This window comes from Leucoraja erinacea, chromosome 11 (genome assembly GCF_028641065.1).
Source record: "Leucoraja erinacea ecotype New England chromosome 11, Leri_hhj_1, whole genome shotgun sequence".
In the NCBI taxonomy this organism is placed as follows: Eukaryota; Metazoa; Chordata; class Chondrichthyes; order Rajiformes; family Rajidae; genus Leucoraja; species Leucoraja erinaceus.
In genome coordinates, this window is record NC_073387.1 from 2202301 (window position 1) to 2221875 (window position 19575).

Below are 19575 nucleotides of genomic sequence, written 5' to 3' on the forward strand. Positions count from 1 at the left end.
GAGGGCAAAGTCTTTTCTCTCCCCTGTTCTCCATTTCTCTACCGATGTCGAAGCCCCAGGCGGGTGATGATATGTCCCACGGCCATTAAAGCCGCGCCGGGCGATGTACGGCCCCGCTCCGGGTCGTTCCAACCCCGCGACACGGGCTAGAGAAGTCGCATTGCGGGAGCTCCGGAAAGCGGTCTCTCCACCCGGACCCGCGAGCTCCCGATGTCCCAGTCCACCGGACCTGGGGCTGCAGCTGGAGCCTCCGAGCTCCGTGGTCGGGCCGCAGCAATGAGTCACCACCGCTCCCCACGCTCCGATGCCGGCCAGCCCCACGATGGTAAGTCCGCAGCTCCGCAGGCTCCGTGACTGGAGCCCCCAGGTCGTTCAGGCTGGGGACCACTCCACGGTGCTAGGCCCCAACGACAACGAAGACCCGACAAAGAAAAGGTCGGGTCTCACGTACAGGGAAGAGATTTTAAAAAGTTCCCCCTTCCCTCCCCCCGCCCCCCGCATATACACAGTTAAAAAAACTATTTAAAAAACACAAACAACTACATTTAACTAGACAAAAAAAATAATTTAAAAAATAAATAAATAAATAAATAAGACAGACAATGAGTCGCACCGCCACCAACTCTGTGGTCCATATCCCTCCAAACCTGTCCTATCCGTGTACCTGTCAAACTGCTTCTTAAACATTGGGATAGTCCCTGCCTCAACTACCTCCTATGCCAGTTTATTCCATGCACCCACCACCCTTTGAGCTAAAAATTCACCCCTCAGATCCCTTCCTTTTTTCCCTTTCACCTTAAACCTATTTTCTCTGGTCCTCGATTCATGTACTCTGGGCAAGAGATTGTGCATCTAAAATGTTCACGATTTCCGTTGTTTTTTAAGTAATTAATATGGAAATGCTGCCTTAACTCAAAAAAAATGCCAGATGTTTTGCTGTGTGCAAAACAAGTCTGCTTCAGGAGTGATCAAATAAAATGTGAAACTTGGCTTCCACATAATGTCGAAAAGGCTGACGACACATAGCATCACAGGGGATCAGCAAACTCTGATTTATATGGAATGGACGGCTGCGGAGGCCAAGTCGATGGATATTTTTAAGGTGGAGATTGACAGATTTTTGATTAGTAAAGGGCCTGTCCCATTTGGCCATCATTTTCGCGTCACGCAGATGGCGCTCAAAGATTTTGTACATCACAAAATCCGGCGAGGCCGCGCGCAGCCACGCGTCACTTCCTATGTCATCACGCACCATGCCCGCGCAATGCACACCATGCGTGCATCACGTGCATGTCACAACGCGCGCGTCGTGCGTCGTGCGTCGTGATGCATAAATGATGTTGCGTTAATTTAAGCGCAAATGACGGCCAAGTGGGACAGGTCCAGTGGGTCAGGGGTTATGGGGGTAAATGCAGGAGAATGGGGTTGAGAGGGAAAAATAAATCAGCCATGATTGAATGGCTGAGTAGACTGGGCTGAATGGCATTATTCTTTACCTGGAACTCATGAACATGAACGATATCACTTTGTAAAATGGTGATATACCTGAGGATTTAAGTTCAGTATCATTTCTGCAGGTCTATTTTTATAAACCTCTATAAGGTCACTCCTTAGCCTCCTGTGCTCCAGTGAGAACGAACCCAGTCAAATCAATCGCACATTGTAACCAAAGCCCCCGATTCCAGGCAACATCCTGGTGAAAGTCTGAAGTGGGGTCCTAACCCGAAACGTTGCTTGTCCATCTATCCCACAGAAGCTGCCTGACCCGCTGAGTTACTTTGCCACTGTGTCTTTATTTGCAGACCAATATCTGCATTTCCTTGTATCAACATTCTGGTGAATCTCCGCTGCATTCTTTCTAATGCAATCACATCCATTTTAGTGAGGTGACAAGAATTGCAAACCATATTCCAAATGTTCTAACCATTTTTGCACAGCTGCAACATGATGTCCAATATGTTCACCCACTTAAACTTGCACAGCTAACTCGTGCCTGTGTGCAGTTCAGAGATGAGGTTAGTTGGCTGTGGTTCAAAAGGACAACATGGTGGCACAACGGGAGAGTTGCTGCCTTACAGCACCAATGATCCGAGTCCGATCCTGACTACTGCTGCTGGCTGTACAGAAATTGTACATTCTCCCTGTGACCTTGCAGGTTTACTCCGGGTGCTCCGGTTTCCTTCCGCATTCCAAAGCGTACAGGTTTGTAGGTTAATTGGCTTCGATAAGAATTGTAAATTGTCCATTGTGTGCTGAATAGTGTTAGTGTACGGGGATCGCTGGTTGGTGCGGACTCGGTGGGCTGAAGGGGCTGTTTCTGTGCTGTATCTGTAAACTAAACTAAACTAAAAAGGTGGGAGATCAGAGATTGAAAGGAGGACAAAAATAGATTGAGCATGAGTCATAAGGAAATGATGTGGCCCAGAATCAGGGAATACATAGGAGAAAGAATCAAGTAGGGCTTACAGGGATGATCAGTTGGAGGGGTTATTGGAGTTAGATGCAAAGTACTACTCAGTGGGTCAAGCAGCATCTCTGGAGAAAAATGATGGGTGTCAATACGGGTCGGAACCCTTCCTCAGACTTCAGGATTATTGCACTGGGATTGGTGGTGAGACCAACATGAGGATGGGCCAGAATTAGTGGTGGGGGGTTGATGTAATGGATTAGATTATTGTGGCAGGGTTGTAGAGGGTGCTTTGGTGTAGAGCGGAGCGGGAATTGTCTGATGGTGGATATGAAAATGAAGGAGGGTAGAGCAATGAAGGAGTGATGGGGACAGGTGGGATGGGTAAATGGGGTGGTGCAGATGACAAAAAAGAACAATACCTTGATACTTCACAGCAAGAACTATCAGGAAGTTGATTACCACCTCAGTAGCAGATCAATTTGTACCCATAATTAATGCCAAGGCAATTAGTTTTGTTTAGAGATACAGCACGGAAACAGGCCCACCGAATCTGCACCAACCAGTGATCCCTTGCACACTAACACTATCCTACACACAATTTATATTTATACCAAGCCAATTAACCTATAAACCTGTACATCTTTGGAGTGTGGGAGGAAACCGAAGATCTCGGTAAAACCCCACGTGGTCACTGGGAGAACATACAAACTCCGTACAGACAGCACCCATAGTCAGGATTGGATCCGGGTCTCTGGTGCTGCAAGGCAGTAGCTCTACTACTGCATCACTGTGTTGCCCTACAATCTTCAACCCTTCAGTGAAATTGTACGTTGTATTATATTTACACTAGACTAAGTGCAGACCCGTTGGGTCTGCTCCCCCAATGCAATATTCCACCACTCACTCATTCCCCCAACACAATATTCCACCACTCATGCATAGCCCCCAACTGTGCAGGTGCAGCTCATTTCCCCCCATCCCCCAACACTCACTACCCCTCCTCTTCACCCTCCCTCTTCTTTCCCCTCTCCTCCTCCCCTCCCTAATCACTCCCCTACCTCTCCCTCCCTCCTTTCCCCTACCCTCAGTCACTCCCTCCTTCCCTCCATAACTCCTCCCCCCTCCCTACCCCCCCTCCTATCTCTCTATCCCCCACCTCGCCACTCATCACCTCCCCAGATCCCCCCCCCACTATCCCTCCTCACCTCCCCCACTGCCCTCCTCTCCCTCTATTCCCTGCCTCCCCCGCTCTCCCCCCCCCCCCCCCTCCTCCACTCCCTCTATTCCACTTCATCCCCCACCAGACATGATAGAGGAAAAAACTGAAAAAGGCGGAAGAAATAGATTTCACCGCGGATTTTAAAATTCGGTAAGGCCACACCGCCGCACGAGGACCCAACGCCGCCGTGAGACCCCACCGCCACTGCGGATCCATCATCGCGAGGTCTCACAACCACGTTCTTTATGCCTCCTGTGTCGCCACGTAGAACCCCAGCCGGAGCCTCGCGGGTAGAAGCCCAGGTTGGACGAAGCGGCTGACAGCGCCCACATCTGGGCACCACAGAGGCCATGAAGTGGGGTCGGCCACTCGGTCGCTTGGTACCATGGAGGTGCCCGCAGATGCTGCTCCAGCCGGCGGAGCGTTAGTGATACTCACTCCGCTCCTTCAGCTTTATACTCTCCTCGCGGGGCGAGGCAGGCACCGCCTGTGACTGACAGCGGACGCAACCAATCAGCACGGCAAGGTTGCAGAAAGGGCTGGCGTCATCCTGGCGACTGACCGGAGAGGAGATCAATCTGCTTGGCGGCGACTAACAGGAGAGGAGACCAATCTGCGCATGTGCAGTTTTAAAGATTTTTAACCTTAATAACTTTTAAAATATACCATCGAACAGAACAAAACTTGTTGCCTTTGTAGCACAGGAGAATGCTGAGTAAGGTGGCGAAAAATTGTAGTGCTATCATGTACAGTTTTTGTGCAAATAGAAATAAATGCAAAACCGGAAGAACACAAGATCAGAGTTGTAGTTATGTAATAGAGAAGAGATGAGATAGAGATAGACATTGCATTTTATGTTGAAATTTCTCAGCCAATGTTTTTCTTTTGTCTATAAACAACCAGCTTCCTGAGGAACCCATACTCTGATCACTCATCTTTTCTTATGTGGCAGCTGAAGTGACCATTTTATTGCACTATATAATGACCTCTCAACATAAAACCTGTGCTGCTTGAAATAAAACCTTTCATTACAATGAGCTTTATCCACTGAAAGATGCTGCTTATTGTCTAATGAACCTGATCCTACACCCTCTTTCTTCCAAACCCTCATCAACCATCCAGGACTCAGAGTTCAATGTTTGCATGTACTTTTTAAACCATTTCTACCACTTTGCACTCACAGCTGTTGAATTCTATTACCATTCCACTGTCTGCCCTGCATTCCCTCTCAGCTTCTTCAGTGCTCAAATCATTTGGTACGATTCTTATTTTAACATCATTTTCAAACTTAGACACTACATCATTTATTATTGATACACAGTGAACAGAACAGTTCCAGATCAAAATTCTTGGCATTTCAACATTCACCTCTAGCCCATCCGAGAAACTGCCCTTAACTCCTAGTTGTTTCCATCTCTTTCAAACATGTATTGATCTTATTTTCAACCTTCTGCTCAAATCTGTGCCCCCATTTTGCTCCTTAAGTGCACAGAGCACTTAAACAGACTTCTCAGTCCCACCGACTTCGCTTCATTTTAGCTGTTCTAGATTAACAACTGAGGTGTCTAATTACAAGGAAGGTATTGATTTTAAGGAAAATCAAAACAAATCTATTCTGAGTTCGGGCGGCACGGTGGCGTGGTGGTAGAGTTGCTGCCTTACAGCGCCAGAGACCCCGGGTTCGATCCTGACTGCGTGTGCTGTCTCTACAGAGTTTGTACATTCTCCCCGTGACCTGCGTGGGTTTTCTCCGAGATCTTCGGTTTCCTCCCACACTCCAAAGACGTACAGGTTTGTAGGTTAATTGGCTTGTTAGAAAATGTAAAATATTGGCCCTACTGTGTGTAGGATAATGTGTTAATGAGCGGGGATCGCTGGTCGGTGCGGACTCATTGGGACGAAGGGTCTATTTTCACACTATATTTCTAAACAAAATGAAAAAATTATGTACAATACAAGAACTGTACAAAATTTCTCCCGGCATTCTCGGAGGCTATACATACAATCATTTGTGACATAATGTACTGTTCACAAATATTTCACCCCGCACCCTTGCCACTCATGTGATATCCCTTCTCCACGTCTCCACCATACCCTGCCCCCCATGTCTAGCAGCAGAAGGAACCATTATGGCCAGTGGAATTCCAGCACCTCCAAATAAACTCTGAACTACATATTGTTATTATCGTACTATTATTGTTTGTTTGTTTTTATGTGTAAGTATCTGTGCGCGTGTGTATGTGTGTGTATATATATATATATATATACATATAAATATACACACCCACACTGAACTTTTTCCTCATTTATTATATTGTTTAAAGTGCACTATGTTTACATATTGTGTTGTGCTGCTGTAAGTAAGAATTTCATTGTTCTATCTGGGACATGACAATAACGCACGCATGATTCTTGATTATTATTTAATTCAGCACAGTTTCACAGGGCGTTTGCGAATAACAGTCTGGCTAATGAGTGAAAATGTTGCCTATTAAATGATCAATAAAGATATACTATGTAGATTTTCCCACAGTTCTGCATCGTACTGTTTATGAAGTTTATCTATTTTTACTAAATTCAAACAAATGCAAATGAAGAGAAGTGAAATCAGCTTTAGGTGGCTGCACAAAACTCAAAGCCACATTGGTGTTAACACACTATCCTGAGATTGTTTTTAAGAGGGAACTGCAGATGCTGGAGAATCGAAGGTTACACAGAAAAGCTGGAGAAACTCAGCGGGTGCAGCAGCATCTATGGAGCGAAGGAAATAGGCAACGTTTCGGGCCGAAACCCTTCTTCAGACGGAGATTGTTACCTTGCATCTGGCTCTTAAATCTCATTTGATTAAATTGTCTTCTTGCTCCCAAGCACGGCATCAAACTGCTCCCCCAAACATATTGACTCTTTCATGAACTTCAGTCCTCATGTATTCGTGAGTATGTGTATATATGCACACACTGAACTTTTTTTCTCTCTCATTCATTATATTGTTTACAGTGTACTATGTTGATACATCCTGTTGCGCTGCTGCAAGTAAGAATTTCATTGTTCTAAGTAAGAATTTCATTGTTCTATCTGGGACACATGACAATAAAACACTTTTGACTCTTGCCAGGCAAGTTCTGTGGTGCTGAGGGCCTGGTTTATGAGGGGTTGATATGAACAGAAAGCGTGGTGAAACCTGATGCTTTTATGGAACAGCCCCAGCGTTCCCAGAGTAAATGTGGACACCTGGCTCAAGCAGTGGTCACTGCTGTGTCATGATCTTTTAGCTGAGTGATAGTCTGGCCATATGTCTCCTGTATTATGAAAGTCCCCTGAAGGAATATTAAGAGCTAGCTAGAGCTTATGAGATTTTAAAGCTCTAAGACAATTATGATTTTTTTTCATTGAAATCGATAAGACTCAGCAAAATGCATGGTTGCAGCAAACAAATCCCCATTTTAAGTCCTTTTTTTTGTTGAAATATTGCAGTCGAAAGTTTAATGTATTAAATTGAAATTGATCGCTTTTTATCTCCATTATGTTGTCATCCTTGCTTTGGGTGTTAGAAGATCAAAACTAACATCCACTTGAATACTGACTATAAATTGTCACTCCAGATTTTGTGAGATTCCTGTTAGACAGATAGTTCACATTAACAGAAAATTCATTTTTGGCTGAATCACGTTTTTAGCAGTTTTGAGAAATAAACTCAACCCACGAGAATTAGAAAAATAAAACACAGTAGAAAAGTTAATGGTGGACAAAAGTGCTGGAGAAACTCAGCGGGTGTAGCAGCATCAATGGAGCGAAGGAAATATGCAACATTTTGGGCCAAAACCCTTCTTCAGACTGATGTAGGACTGCTTTATCAGGATGGTGAAAAGCAAAAGTGTGTTTGGTGGAATTAAAAATCAAATGTGGTGTGCAATTTTACACCAAAAATAGTCACAATCTGTCAGAGACACAAGGACTGCAGATGCTAGAATCTAGAGCAAAGTCCTGTACACAAAAGCAGTCTGAAGAAGGGTTTCGACCTGAAACGTCACCTATTCCTTCTCTGCAGAGATGCTGCCTGTCCCGCTGAGTTACTCCAGCTTGTTTTGTCTATCTCCGTTCTTTAAACCAGCATCTGCAGTTCCTTCCTACACAAAGTGCTGGAAGCAGATCTGTTGAGGGAAGGGAGGAGAACATTTTCAAAGGAAGGATATTTTGAGGAGTATTTGCAGTGAAACTGTGAATGTTTTTTCATTATTCAAAATAAACTTTATTTAGAGTTTTAAAAAAATCTCCAAAACAGGTACCGTGCAAAGATTCTTCCGACACTTTCAATGCGTCGTAACATAGCGTTTATACATTTTACCCCACACCCTTGCACTCATGTGGCCCCCTAGGGTGATATCCCCTCCCTTATTTGAGGGGCGTCACCACCACACCCTGCCAATCAAAGTCCAACAGCGGAAGGACCCTAGACTGTGGTCCTCCCCCACCGAGCCTCGGCGTTGACTGCACCAAGCTTCAGTGCATCCCTCACAACACGTACTCCTGCAGTCTGCAGCGGGCCAGTCGGCAGCATTCCCTGACGGACATCTCGCTCTGCTGGGAGGGCAACAAAGTTCGGGCAGACCAAAGAGCTGATGATCTTCTAGCAACAATTGGCGTTCGAAACAGTAAAATATTGACACAAAGGACTGCAGATGCTGAAATCAGTCTGAAAAAGCAATGCGGGTGGAGCTGAGAAATAAAAAGGAGATGATAAAAAGGTGTTGGGAATGTACCCCAAATATTCAAAATAATTAGAACAAATATGCTGGGAGATTGCAGGCAGCTGCAAGACTAATAGAATTGTCATTAGAGGGGATTTTAACATAGACTGGGATTGCCAAAGTCCCAAGGACTTAGACAGAGTGGAATTTGTCAAATGTGTTCAGGAAAGATTCCTTGGCCAATATGTAGAGAGCCCTACAAGGGAGAGAGCTGTTAGGAAATTGGGAAGGGTTCGTGACTGAAGAGTTGGTGGGAAAGCCTTTAGGGACCAGTGACCACAGTTCCATTAGCTTTGAAGTATTTGTGGATAAAGACAGAGCTGGTGTCCAAGTTAAAATTCTGAATTGGGGCTAGGCCAACTTTGATGGTGTTAGACAAGAACTTATTCAATTTGATTAGAGTGGGTTGTTTGAGAGCAAAGGGGCATCCAGAAAGCGGGATGCTTTTAAAAGTGTTATGGTGAGAGGTCAAAGCATGCATGTTCCTGTTAGAGGGGAGGGCAAGGTAGGTGGGATTAGTAAAGCCTGCATGATGAGAGAAATTGAGGATCTGGTCCCAAAATAAGAGGAAGCATGAGCCAGGTATAGGCAGCTGGGATCAAGTGCATCCCCGGAGGAGATTACGGGACTGCGGAGCATACCTAAGTGGGAAATCGTTAGGGTAAAATAAGGGGCAAGAGATAGCTCTGGCTGATAAGATCAAGAAGAATCCAAAGATATTTTATGTACATTAAAGGATTAGAGAGGGAATAGGGCCCCTCAGAAAACTAGGCAGTTGTTTATCTGAGGAACTGGAAGAGATAGGCAAGGTCTTCAATGCACTTGATCCCACCTGGCTTAGAGAAGGTTGGTTCTGCTGTGGAGAAAGACATGTAGACGTGGGAACTTGGGACAAATAATGGAGAAACTTGTCTTAAGTTTAAGTAACATTTAAGTAATATTGAGAAAGTGCTGGACGTGCTAAGGCATATGAAGATAGATAAACCTCCCGGGCCTTGTCGGATATATGTGAGAACACTGTGAGAAGCTGGAGAAGAAGCAGGAGCTTGGGCTGAGATACATGAATCATTCCTCGGCACCGGTGAGATGCCAGAAGACTGGAGGATGGACAAACTTGTGCCTCTGTTTAAGAAAGGCTGCAAGCCTGGCAACCATGAGACCAGTGAGCCTAACATCTGTGGTAGGTAAATTACTGGAGAGCATTCTGAGGGATAAGATATAGATGCATTTGAATAAACAATGGCTAACTAGGGATCTATGATTTCAAACACGGGGCATTGAGTCTCATGAATTTGATTCCGTTTTTAAGAAGTAACCAAGAAGAATGACCAGGGTAAGGCCATAGATGTTGCATATATGGACATCAGCAAGGTTCTGCATTGTAGGCTGCTCTGGAAGGTTAGATCGCATGGCATCCAAGGAGAGCTAGCAGCCTGGATACAGAATTTGCTGAATGGAAGAATGAAGGTGAAAGGTTGTTTTCTTGAATTGATTTGATGTGAGTAGTGGCGTGCATCTGCAATTAATGTTGGGCCCATTGCTGTTTGTGGTTTATACCAATGGATTACATGAGAATGTACAAGGCATGATTAATAAGTTTGCAGATAACACTAAAGTAGGTGATATCATAGTCAGTGAAGATGATTATCAAAAATTACAGCAGAAGTGGGCTTAAGAATGATGAATGGAGTTTGTGCTGCATTATGGGAAGTCAAACCAGTGGAGGACTTTCACAGTATTTGGTAGGGCCCTGGGGAGTGTTGTAGAGCAGAGGGATCTAGATTCAGATTCAGATTCAGATTCAGGTTCAATTTTAATTGTCATTGTCAGTGTACAGTACAGAGACAACGAAATGCAAATCTAGGAGTGCAGATACATGGTTCCCTGAAAGTGGAATCACAGGTAGATAGGGTGAAAGAAGGCTTTTAGTACATTTGCCTTCATCAGTCTGGGTATTGAGTATAGAAGTTGGAACGTTATGTTGGTGAGACCACATTTGGAGTATTGTTAATATTTGATCACCCTGTTATAGAAATGATGTCATTAAGCTAGAAAAAGTGCAGAGAAGTTTTACGAAGATGTTATCAGAACTCAAGCTGCAGGGAGAAATTGGTTAAGTTACGACTTTATTCCCTGGAGTGTAGAAGGCTAAGGGATAATCTTGTAGAGGTGTATACATTCATGAGGTAAATTGAAAGGGTGAATACACAGGTGCTTTTACCTGGGGTGAGGGAATCAAGAACCAGAGAACATATCTTTAGGGTCAGAGGAGAAAAAATTAATAGGAACTTAAGGGGCAACTTTTTCTACACAGTGGGTGATGGGTGTATGGAACAAGCAGCCAGAGGAAGTAGTGGAGACAGGTACAATAGCAACATTATAAACAGGTGCATGGATAGGGAAGATTTTGTCGGATATGGGCCAAACAGGGCAAATGGGGTTGAGTTTAGATGGGGTATCATGGTTGGCATGGGTGTGTTGAAGGGCTGAAGGGCTGGTTTCCGTGCTAAATGGGATGTGTCCTGAGCCCTCTGTTGTTCACGCTGATGACACATGACTGTTGTGCCAAACATAATTCGAACCACATCATCAAGTTTGCAGATGACACAACAGTGGTGGGCCTCATCAGCCACGATGACGACTCAGCTTACAGAGAGGAGGTACAACAACTCATCAACTGGTGTGACATCAATAACCTTCAACTCAATGTCAATAAAACAAAAGAAATAACTGTGAACTTCAGGAAGAAACAGACAGCACACACCCCACTCACCATCAATGGCAGTGCAGTGGAGTCTGTGAAAAGCACCAAGTTCCTGGGAGTGCACATCACAGATGATCAGACATGGTCCACCAACACCATCTCCCTAGTCAAGAAAGCACAGCAACGCCTCCACTTCGACGGATGAGGAGAGCCGAACTCCCCCCTTCTGCCCTCACCACTTTTTACAGAGGTGCCATTGAGAGTCTGGTATGGCAGTTGCTCTGCTGCTGACCAGAAGGCCCTACAGAGAGTGGCGAGGACAGCGGAGAAGATCACCAGATCACCCCAACCAGCAATCCAGGACTTATACCCATCTCGCTGTCGTAAGAGAGCAACCAATATCATCAAAGACACCACCCACCCAGCACACAAACTGTTCACCCTCCTACCATCCGGCAAGCGCTACCGCAGCATGAGGAGCAAAGCCACCAGATTCAAAAACAGCTTTTTTTCCTCAGGCCATCAGACTACTCAACACACACAAGAAAATTCCATGAACATTACACAAACAAAGACCAACTGACTGTCAAAATAACTCTAACTCAATGTCTGCAGTATGCTATTTGCACTTTTCTATATTGCACCTTTTATTATTGCACCTTAATAACATACCTTAAAATTTTACTACACTCTGACACACTGTGAATATTTTATATAATGTATATGTCCATTGTCTATCTTTATTGGTATATAGTCTGTCTGTGTTATAAATATTACTTGCACATTTGGAGTATGGGGAAACGCAATTTCAATCCTCTGTGTAACTACTTGTTGCATTATTTGAATTGACAATAAAGTTTACTTTGACTTTGACTTTGAAATGACTAACTCTTACCTGTCCATTCCTTCCACAGATGCTGGCTGTCTGACCTACTGAGTTCCTCCAGCACTGCTTTTTGATCACCCGTTCAGATGTTGATGTTCCTGTGCCCACCATTTTCTCTTTTTACTGATTCATAATTTTAGTGTCATTGTTTTACTTTTACTTTCCAAATATTATTTAAGCTCCAGATTAATCCATGTTCAAACCCAGAATCTCTCAGCTCCCCCCTTCCAGCTCCCTACCATGCAAAAGCACTTTTATGGTACACAAAAATGCTGGAGAAACTCAGCGGGTGCAGCAGCATCTATGGAGCGAAGGAAATAGGCAACGTTTCGGGCCAAAACCCTCCTTCCTGCTGCACCCGCTGAGTTTCTCCAGCATTTTTGTGCACCTTCAATTTTCCAGCATCTGCAGTTCCTGCTTAAACAAAAGCACTTTTATTGTTGTTTATAGAAGTTCAAGAGTCCATTTCCTTCGCTTTCATCCTAACTGCAAACAACCAACTCATCTTTTCATTTATTCTTCAGATATCTTCAGATGACAGAGGAGTACCCTACTTTAAAACTTTCGAATTGTAATGAGCTAACCCCTCCCCCACACACAACCACCAACACCTGTTTAGTTACATTAGAAAGGTTTCCCATTTATGCAAATTCTTCCACTTAAGCCCATGGCAAATCGTGCCAAAGGAACAGGCATGGCCAGCTAATGTTGTCACATAGTTTGAGCCTTTGCAGTAAATACATTGCTTCACTTTAGCTTCATTGCCCATTTGTCCAGGTACACAGGTAGAGTGTTGATAACATTAGAGCATATGTCTCCCTGGTGCCAGAGCTGAAGAACTATACTTATGAGGAAAAACAGCCCCAGCTGTGGTTGAGAAGATCAAGGGGAAATTTAAACAGCGTATACAAAATGAAGAGATATCTGGACAGTTTGAATAGAAAGAACCTTGATCCAGGGTAGAGAATTTAGTTATTAGATGGTGTAGATTTGTTAAAAAAAGATTTAAGGTGGAAAAATGAGAGGTAACTTGAAGATTACATTCACTAAGTATCAATTAAGTAGTGGAGATCTGGAACAATAAAGTATTAGAATCGAACAGCACAAAAACCATGCTCGTTCAGCACACCCCGCTCATGCCAACTGTGATGCCTACTTGTGCTAATCCTATTTGCCCACATTTAGCCCAGATCCCACCATCCCCTTCCTGCTCAAATTCCTGTCAAATGCCTTTTAAACATCAGAATTCTATCTACAGAGGTCCCAGTACTGATCCCTGTGGTATACCACTGGTTACAGATTTCCGACACTGCCCTCTCTCACTGCTAGAAAGGTTGGTGGAGGTTGAAATGTGAATCACATTACAATGCATAGGAAAGAACTGCAGATGCTGGTTTAAACTGAAGATAGACACAAAAAGCTGGAGTAGCTCAGCATCATCTCTGGAGAGAAGGAATGGGTGATGTTTCGGGTCGAGACCCTTCTTCAGACTCCATTACAGATCACATTACAACGATGACCTCTTGAAGACAAGTTTGTGGACTGAAAGCAAAGTTACCTAAATTGTATCATTCTTGATGGACATGAATTCAAAGGGCCAAATGGTCACTCTGAATGTCTATGGTTTTGATTCTATGATTCAGTCCTCAACAATTCTTTGAAAAAGACCAGGCAATTTGTTCTAATAACCACCCTCTCTCCTGCATTACACCAGCACCTCCACTGAACTGTTTTAGCTTTTTCAGGTATATATCCAATTCTCTATTGAAAGTTACAATTGAAGCTGTTCTACCATGATTTTGAACTGAAAAGTTTAGATCCTAACAACTCACTCTGTCGAAAAGAAGTTTTCTTCACTCCTCTGCTGCTTTTACTAATTATGTACTCTGCAAAATCTCAGACATCAAACCTAATTTTACTCACTCCCATTAGATTGAATTCCATCGCCAGACTACATCCCATTCATTTCTATTGTACAAAATCCCAATGGACCAAACTATCTAGCAGTTATTTTCATTATCTGTTTTATGCAGGTAGACCATACTTTCCATTCATTATACAATTCCGAATCCACTTAACCACTCACTCAGACTGTGTAGCCACATCTATCAAAGTGAATGTGCTCCCAGTTATCCGATTTAATGCAACAGTAAAAGCAACATTTCCAAAGTGATTCTGACCTTAAGATATTAATAGATTTAAAATTCTAATAAATTTGTGTCAAAATGTCTTTACAATGTTCAGTGCATGATTTTCAGAGCATGTTCAATGCATGGCTGACTAGTGGGTGGCATGGTGTCATAAGGGTAGCAACGGTAGAGCTACTGCCTTATAATGCCAGAGTCCCGGGTTCTATCCTGACTAAGGGTGCTGTCAGTACGGAGTTTGTACGTTCTCCCTGTGACCTGCATGGGTTAGTTCAGAGATTTGCAGTTTCCTCCCACACTCCAAAGACGTACAGGTTTGTAGGTTAATTGGCTTGGTATAAATGTAAATTGTCCCTAGTTACGGATTGTAGCAATTTAACTATTTTCCGCATTTCCCGTGGAATATTTTCAGGGGAATTGCTTTGGTCTTCATATTTTACTATTAACAACGCAACTACAGAAGATAATTAGTCATAAATGGTGAACTATGTGAACTAGTGTAAAGAGCTAAACCCTGGCTTTATTGCTTGATTTCTTTTAAGATTGCAACAAATACATTATAATACAAGTCCTTAATCTGTCCTTTTGGGTCCAGTAATGTCACTGCAGCATGGACAGATTTTAACTGATGTGATGATAGCTAAATTTAGGGAAAATAAGCCACTGATTTTGAGAAAAATGATGAATTATGGTCGACTATTTATTATTTATCCTGACAGCCTGTGTTAATGACTAGCTTTAATCTCTGTAACAAAACAATTAGAAAGTGCTGGCACTTTGGCACTGGATCTTTCAGGATTTCGAGTGGAAATGTAAAATTCTTTTTAGCTTTAATCTTTTAACAGTAAACACTCTTGGGGGTTAGTGGAGAAAATTCTTCATGTTGAGTGCTCCCTTTTAGGATATTCAATTATTAATAACATTGGTCTCTCGTACTCAGCATCAATACAATTAGAATTAGCACTAATCATGTCATATTGAGCTCCTCTTATGTCAGCTATTCAGCATTGTCATATTCAGCATGACATCATCTCTCGAGGTCACAGACAATGCTGACCTTTCTGCTTGTCCACAGTTTTTTCTGCTGCCTTGGAAGCTCTCCTGAATTGATTTGAAATTTTGACTCTTCCCTTTATGAGGCAGTAAAATTGATAATTATTCAGATGGGAACTGAATGTTGAGTGAAAAATCAATGCCACCAGCTCTCTGTTGTGTATAAAGTTACTCCGGAGATGCTGGATGGAATGGCTGTGCAAGGTAAAAGCAGCAGGCATGGGATCATAGAAAGGATTAGACGGATAACATTGTAAGCCACGGGGGGCAGCTTTACAGTGGGTGGAAGCACAGCGGCAGGGGGTCATTACCAGTAATGATATGACTCATTGATCATCTGTTTACATTACATTGCCATCAGTTTATAAATCTCAGATGTATGGAGATGGAACTCAGGCTGCACACTGCACCGGCCAGATGGAACATTAGATTACACTCATTGTCACGCCAAGATTAAAAAAGAACGTTATTGATTATTCATTGGTTAGTCATCAAATATGTTTTTAAAGACAATTGAGCCTCAATGAACATAATAGTTGTTAATAGTCACTGATTAATCTTTCAACGTGTTGAGAAGCAATATTTCTGCATATTAAAAATAATGACTGGTGAATTGTTTAAGAGCTCTGATGAGACTCCAATGACTAATACTGTACACTGTACTGAGGATACATCAACTTCTTAAGCTCCGGTGTCTGGTATCCCACTGAGCACTAGGATATGGAAGTTTCCACCAAGTCAGTGGAGGGTGTAGCAGGAAAGACTGCAGCGAGCATCAAGGGGGAGGCTTGGAATTAGAAAAATAAATGTGTGGTCCTGTAGCCACTCATTGCCCAGCAAATTCACATCTTTCTATCTTCATCAGTTCTGATGATAATCATAGCCATGCAAGTCCCATTGTCCAGAGGCATGCTGAAGAATGATGTGGGATGTGTGAGAGTGCCACTTTGTGATGAAGAAGAGAAATCACAATAATTTGATGAAGACCAGCCTGCAACGCAATCTCCCTTGCACAAAATTATGCTGACTATTCCTAATCAGCCCTTGTCTTTCCAAATGTATGTGTCTATCCTATCCGTTAAAATCCTCTCCAGGAACGTGCCTACCACTCATGTTAGGCTCATTGGTCCCGGATACCCAGGTTTTTCTTTGAGGTCCTTGTTAAATAGAGGCGTAACATTAGCCACCCTCCTGTCTTCCAGCAATTCACCGGTGGCCAACGATGATACAGCCAGGGATCCCCTAGATTCTTCTCTAGGTTCCCACAGTATCTGTGGAGAACCCTACCAAGTCCCAAGGATGTATTTACCTTTGTACAATATGGGACATCCAGCATCTCATTAACTGTAATTGAGCTCCTCAAGACATCACCATTAACTTTCCCAAGTTGCTCACATTTATGTTTTTTTCATGGTAAAAACAAAGGAGAAATATTTATTCAGGACCTCCCCCATCTCCTGCGACTCCATACAGAGATGACCACTTTAGTTCTTGAAGAGCCCTTTTCTTTCTCGAGTTACCCTTTTCCCCTTAATGTCCTTATAAAATCTCTTTGGATTCTCCTTATTCTCATTTGCCATCGCGTATCCCATTTTTGCCTTCCTGGTTCCCTTCCCAACTATGTTCCTCAGTGCCCAATACTCCTCCAGGGATACACTTGACTCCAGCTGCTTGAACCTGACTAGTGCTTCCTCCTTTGTCATGACCAGAACTTCAATTTCTCTCGTCATCCAGGGTTCCTTCCTCCTACCTGCCTTCCCTAGAACATCTTGAACTCTCACTATCCCACTTCCTGGATGCCCTTTTACTTGAAGGAAAACACTACTCCAATCAACTTTTACAAATTCCATTCTAATACAATCAATGTTGACTTTGCCGCACGTTAGAACTTAATTGTAAGTACAGCTCTGTTATTTCCCAATTACTATATTAAAACCACCTAGACACAAATGTAGTTGAGCTGGGGAGTGCATTTGCTGACAACACCAAAATTGGAGCAGTTGCCGACAGTGGGGTAGGTTGGTAGAAGATACAATGGGACATGGATCAACTGGAGAAATGGGCAGAGAAATGGCAGATAAAGTTTAACTCGAGCAAGTGCAAGGTGGTGCACATTGGGAGGTTGAATATAAGAAGGTAGTGTACAATTAATAGCAAAACCCTGAGCAGTATTGATATGCAGAGGGATCTTGGAGTCCAAATACATAGCTGACTAAAGATGGCAGCACAAGTAGATAGGGTGGTAAAGAAGGAATATGGTATACTTCATTTCATTTCTGGGGCATTGAATATAAGAGTCAGGAAGTCATGATGCAACTCTATGGGACTTTGGTTAGGCCACATTTGGAGTATTGTGTGCAGCTCTCGTCATCCCATTACAAGGAGGTTTTTGAAAAGGTGCAGAAGAGGTTTACCAGAATGCGACCTGAATTAGAGGGTTTCAGCTAGAGGGATAGGTTAATAGACTTGGATTGCTTTCTCTGGAATGTCGGAGGTTGAGGGAGAATTGATGAGGAAGTATATAAAATGATGAAAGGCATAAATAGATAAATAATCAGGACTTTTTTCCCCCCCAGAGTGGAAATATCCAACACTAGCGGGTGCAGCTATGTGAGAGGGGGAAAGTTTAATGAGGGTGTGCAGTGCAAGGTTTTATTTAAGGGTGGTGGGAGCCTGGAACTCATTACCAGAGGTGTTGATATTGAAAGCTATGATAATGACATTTAAGGGGTTTTAGACAAACAAGGAATAGAGTTCAAGTTCAAGTGAGTTTATTGTCATGTGTCCCTGATAGGGCAATTAAATTCTTGCTTTGCTTCAGCACACAGAACATAGTAGTCAATTACTACAAAACAGATCAGTGTATCCATATACCATTATATAAATATATACACACATGAATAAATAAACTGATAAAGTGCAAATAAACAGATTATGGGCTATTAATGTTCAGAGGTTTGTCCGAGTCAGGTTTAATAGCCTGATGGCTGTGGGGAAGTAGCTATTCCTGAACCTGGTTGTTGCAGTCTTCAGGCTCCTGTACCTTCTACGTGAAGGTAGCAGGGAGATGTGTGTGTGGCCAGGATGGTGTGGGTCTTTGATGATACTGCCAGCCTTTTTGAGGTAGCGACTGAGATAAATCCCCTCGATGGAAGGAAGGTCAGAGCCGATGATGGACTGGGCAGTGTTTACTACTTTTTGTAGTCTTTTCCTCTCCAGGGCGCTCAAGTTGCCAAACCAAGCCACGATGCAACGGGCCAGTATGCTCTCTACTGTGCACCTGTAGAAGTTAGAGAGAGTCTTCCTTGACAAACCGGCTCTTTGTAATCTTCTCAGGAAGTAGAGGCACTGATGTGCTTTCTTGATAATTGCATTAGTGTTCTCGGACTAATGCAATAGGAAAGATCTTCAGAGATGTGCACGCCCAGGAATTTGAAGCTCTTGATCCTTTCAACCATCGACCCGTTGATATAAACGGGACTGTGGGTCCCCCTCCTACTCCTTCCAAAGTCCACAATCAGTTCCTTGGTTTTCCTGGTGTTGAGAGCCAGGTTATTGCGCTGGCACCATATGGACAGTTGCTCGATCTCTCTTCTATACTCTGACTCCTCCCCATCAGTGATACGTCCCACAACAGTGGTGTCGTCAGCGAACTTGATGATGGAGTTCGCACTGTGACTGGCTACGCAGTCATGAGTATAGAGTGAGTACAGCAGGGGGCTGAGCACGCAGCCTTGAGGTGCTCCCGTGCTGATTTTTATCGAGGCTGACACATTTCCACCAATACGAACAGACTGTGGTCTGTGAATGAGGAAGTCGGGATCCAATTGCAGAGGGATGCGCAGAGACCCAGTTCTGCGAGTTTGGTAACCAGTTTGGAGGGGATGATTGTGTTAAATGCCGAGCTGTAATCGATGAATAACAGCCTGACATATGAGTTTTTGTTGTCCAAGTGGTCCAGAGCGGAGTGGAGGGCCAGCGAGATCGCATCCACCGTTGATCTGTTGTGGCAGTAAGCGAACTGCAGTGGGTCCAGGTATTTGTCGAGGTAGGAGTTGATTTGCTCCATGATCAACCTCTCAAAGCACTTCATCACCACTGGCGTTAGTGCCACTGGTCGATAGTGATCTGGATCATGTGCAGGTGGAAGAGATTACTTCAGCTAGGTATTATGTTCAGCACCGTTCCTGTGCTACACTGTCTTATATCAAAACTGTGCTTGCTGGTCCCAAAGTGCTTGCCCATCACCTTCTTTTTGCCACAGTTGCCATTCCTAGAAGTGTAGCATTTCAGCTCGCCGCGCCACCCGTGTTCTTGGCCCCCTCACTGATGCTTTAAGACTTAAGACTCACAAAGTTCTTAAGGGGTTGGACAGGCTAGATGCAGGAAGATTATTCCCGATGTTGGG